This window comes from Octopus bimaculoides, chromosome 8 (assembly GCF_001194135.2).
Source record: "Octopus bimaculoides isolate UCB-OBI-ISO-001 chromosome 8, ASM119413v2, whole genome shotgun sequence".
NCBI classification, from domain to species: Eukaryota; Metazoa; Mollusca; class Cephalopoda; order Octopoda; family Octopodidae; genus Octopus; species Octopus bimaculoides.
Window position 1 is genome coordinate 14,090,700 of NC_068988.1, and position 5,000 is coordinate 14,095,699.

Here is a 5,000-nt window from a genome sequence, read left to right on the forward strand (position 1 = left end):
TTTGTTTTTTTTTCTGCTTTGTTTTCGACCCACTCGAAAAGAAAAACTCTACATTTGTATTTTGTCCCCTCTGTGTTGAGCCCTGTGTGGCTAATAAAGAAACCTATCTATCTATCTATCTATCTATACATACATACATACATATATAGTATAACATATATACAGGGTGCAATGGGTAAATTGTCGACATTTTATATTTTTAATTTCCCGCATGCGCATTGCTTCTTTTTGGCTTTGTCGACAACACAGTATTGTAAGGTCAGCTGGGCACCGTCTGTGAGAAAAACAGCACCATGACGCAATTCACTCTGCCAGAAATTTGGAAACGACATGCTGTAGTGCTTGGCAGTGGCGCCTGAAGCTCCAATGCGAACATTTCATAGTGTTTGGGTGTTTGGGATTTTATTGAATAAATTTGCTCTTTAGTATTTCAAGATATTTTTATGCAATTCTGATAAATATATCTGTTAAAATGAGATGTCAGTGTTATTTTCATTTTTGCGTAATTTAGACGACAGCTTACTCACCGCACGTCGTGTGTGTATATATATATATATTTATATATATATATATATGTAAATGATGATTGCTTCACCTTGTCAGACGATAACCGAAGTTTTATTGAGACACTTGAATATTATTGGATTATAGCAGACTTTCCCAGCCTTTAAAGCCTTTGGGAAGCCTTGAAATGCATTCCACGTCTCAGGCTACTCCTACGCAGTGATTTGTAATGTATCTTAATCTTTTCCTTTCGCTTTCATACAGTTAATTTTCATAAGTGACTAAAACCAAGATGAAATTAGTTCACAATTTGAAAAAATACTAACCACAATACATATATACGTGTATATTACATACACACACACACACACACACACACACGCGCGCACACACACACACACGCACACACACACACACACACACACACACACACACACGAATGTCTCTGTGTTTCTATGTGCATATATGTATGTGAATGTGTATACTTTCGTATACGTCACTATAATCACTTATAAAGTAGGTGGAATTTTTTCACTGTGAATATTCGTGTGTGTGTTTGTGTATACTTTAGGGTCACAATGATGTATGTATGTATGTATGTATGTATGTATGTATGTATGTATCTATCTATCTATCTGTCTATCTATCTGTCTGACTATCTGTCTGTCTGTCCGTCTATTTATTTAAATCAACACTTACCACCATCACCACAGCCACCATCACCAGCATCGACCAGCAACACCCAGACTGTTACACCCGCCGCCCTTATCAACCCACCAACTTCTTAATGTTCTACGACAAAGGCAATAATAGTATGCACATGATAAGCAACTCAATCTAAACTAAAATATAATGGCTGAAATTAATGCGATATCCTGATGTATTTTAAAAGTTGAACAAAATGTCTTTGTACTTTGGTCGTTGAGGATTGACTTTAGGCTAAACCGGAACAATCATACAATTATCAAGAACAATGTGACCATTGCTAACACTAACAGTACAACCTACCATCACTATTACCATGATCGCCAATATTAATACCAATACAACTAACTGACACACTCACTACCACCGCTACTAAACCAACTTTTAGATAACCAACTGGCAACAACAATAATAGTACCACCATGAAATTCTTGTCTGTACCTACGTATGTTGTATGCCACAAAAACACCAGTGAATGTGTATGAATAGGCTGTGAAGATTTTATAACTCAAGTCAGGAGTCAAAGGAGCGAAGTACCTATGAATCTGGTAATCCTTCAGCTAACTTTAATTATATGTTACTTCCTCCTACCTCACTCCACCCTTTCATGGCATTTACATTCTTACATCCAACAGAATAAGTAACAATTTTTTACTCTCAGAAAACAATTTTTCCTGGTGCTATATTTTTTTTACTATAGATATGTTGTGTGATAAGTTTTGGCTGCCGCCACTTTTGGATTTACCTAAAATTCAAGATGTCTGGAAAGAAGTCATCAAGTGTAACTGAAGACAGTTGTACAAAAACGAACTGTAAACAGGATTAAACAAGATACTAAAGTTAATGCTTTAAAATACCTAATGTGCAAGAGAAAATAGTTACAGTGTCAAAACATTAAAGCTTGTCATATCTACTGTGGGAATAGGTGATACTAGAAGGAAAATTAAGTCAATGCTAAAGAAATAAGTACGTCAAATGTTCGGACCTAATTTTTTCATATATCTAATGTAATGCTTAGAATGGGACGGTCTTTGGCTGTATGGATCAAAAATCAAACTAGACGTGATATAACGATAAGCATGTTGGTAATTAAAAAGGTCAAAAGTTTGTACGGTGATTTTCTGAAAACGAATAAACTTCTAATGTCTGTATTGTCTGATTTGAAAGGTTTAATAGGCGTATGAATTCGCACAATATAAAATGATAGGTGGGACTGCCGGTGCTGATACAGGAACTGCTACTAATAATCCTGAGCAGAAGAAAAGAAACGTTTCTAACAGCTCTCCGCCTTAATAATAAGAATGATTTCAAATTTTGGCACGAGGCCAGCAATTTCAGCAGAGAGGCTTACTTGATTACTTCTATACCAATACTTGACGGGTAATTTACTTTATCAGCTCCGAAAGAATGAAAAGCAAAGTTGACCTCAGCGGGATTTGATCTCAGAACTTTCTGTGAGTAGGTTAAAAGAGGATGGTTTTGAATTGAATAAGCAAGGTGGTGGGGGTCTGAGGCAACATCGCCATCTCCACAGCCTGCGTGATCGTCGCCGCTGTTGTCCATCGCCATCACCGCTGCTACCGCCGTCTTCATCGTCGTCGTTGCTGGTGGTTATATCTGTATTGAGTATTTGTTACTTGATATCATCGGACGAGAACGGCTTAGGAAAGCCTTGCACACAATCCAATCCTCCACATTCAGCAATTAATTAAAAATACTCTTAATAAAAACAAGAATAAAATTCTTAAAATTATTGCTAAAGGTAGCTACACATCAGAGCAAGTATACATTGGTTCTGAAACTGCATTTCTGTGGAAGCTGTTACCTACTAGAACTTTATTTCTCGAACGGAAACAAAAATCAACATCAGAATTTCGAGTTTGTAAACATCGTCGAGGCATCTTCTGGGAGCAAATACTGTTAGTGTTTTGAAATTAAAACACTTACTCGTCTATCACGCCCAAAACCTAAAGATTTTAAGATTTATGCAAAATTTAATTTTACGTTTAAATAATAAAGCATGGATGACTAAGTGTCTTGTCGAAGAGCAGTTTACAAACATTTTTGTCCTGTACCATGCCAGGCATAACAATTTCAACAAAGCATTTCTCGAGTTATCCGATAATGTGAGAGGCGTATATATCCCCCGAAATACAAATTTACGCCATCTTACGGATCAAGGTGTTATAGCTAATTTCAAGTCATATCAGAACTTTCAAATAACTTATGAGAGCAATTGACGATGAGGATAAAGCTACAGTTAGAGACTTCTGAAAGAAGTTCAACATAATGGATGCTATGGACATTGGCTTGGGACAAAATTTGCTTAGGGAGTGCAAACCCAGGCCCAAAATTCTTTTAGAAATATGGTATATTTTGTTCTTCGTTCTTTGAGAAGAAACCTAACTTCAAGCCACTTCTTACAGATCACTTTTTACGCACTATTTTCTAAACCCAAGAAAAGTAAGTAGGGGTGCAAATTTTGATTTTGCATCGCCAAAAATTATAGGTGTGCTTACACCTCCTGCACCTGTCCTCAAGCCCATGGCTGCAGATAACACTGTTGAGTCAAGGAATGAAATAAAACCCTTAAGTTTGAATAGTGCTCGGGAAAATATATCGCCAGACTGCGTCCGTGACTTTCCAAGTTTTCCACTAAGAGAAAGTCTGCAGGAAATTGGGAAAGATATGGCACTTGTACATGATATAGGGTTCGAACAAGTCATATGGGATGATGCGCTTGACATGTACATGATATAGGGTCTGAACAAGTCATAGGGGATGATTTGTGATGCTTGTGTTTTACTCAGGAAGTATATCTATCAGGAACTGGTGCTGTTTGAATAGGAGAAAGTTAAGAATACATAGGAACATACGGACTTGTCATTAGCTCAAATTTACTGCAAAGTGTATTGCTAACGATTTGACATTTATAGAGAGAAGTCGACAAGATTTTGCTCCTAACAGACTTAATCGTGAATGTAACATAAAAGTTACAAGAAATGTTTTTAACGAGTTCACTTCCTACTCTTAGTTGTACAAAGCAATGACGTGCTATAACCATCAATCAATGTTGGATCAGTTCTTCGGTCCTCGAGAAAATGTTGCCGATGAGCTATAAGATAGAAAATAATATTTCTCACAATCCCAGTGACTCTCAATAATCTGTCACCATCTCTCCTACAAAAGCCAACTTCTTTGGTGGTATGAATGTACCCTATTATATGAATGTACCCTATTAATGTATTATGTTTCTTACGTGTTCCCTAACGATGTTGTGTATAAATGTGTCTGTTTAGATATTAATTCCATATATAGACACGGCCTTGTTTGATTTTGCGTTTTCTTTCTTTAAAACCTAACACAAGCACACACACACACACACACACACACACACACACACACACACACACACACACACACACACACACACACACACACACTTGATGGGTTTTTATAGAGCCTTTTCCGACCAAATTTATTCACAAGGAATTGGTCAACCCGGGTCTATAACAGAAGAAGATACATGCCTAAGGTGCTGCGCCGTGGGGCCGAACCCGAAGCCACGCGGTTGCAAAGTTATTTTAGCTACAAAGCCATGCTTGCGCTCATATGTATGCATAGATGTTTGGATGTATGTACGCACGTACGCATGGATATACGCACTAACGCATCGATCTATATATGAATATAGATCGATGCATTCCTGTATGTGAGCATAAAAGCATAGTCTATGCATATTTAATCAATAGTGTCACCAAAACGTTATGCTTCTGTGTGTCTCTATTCTG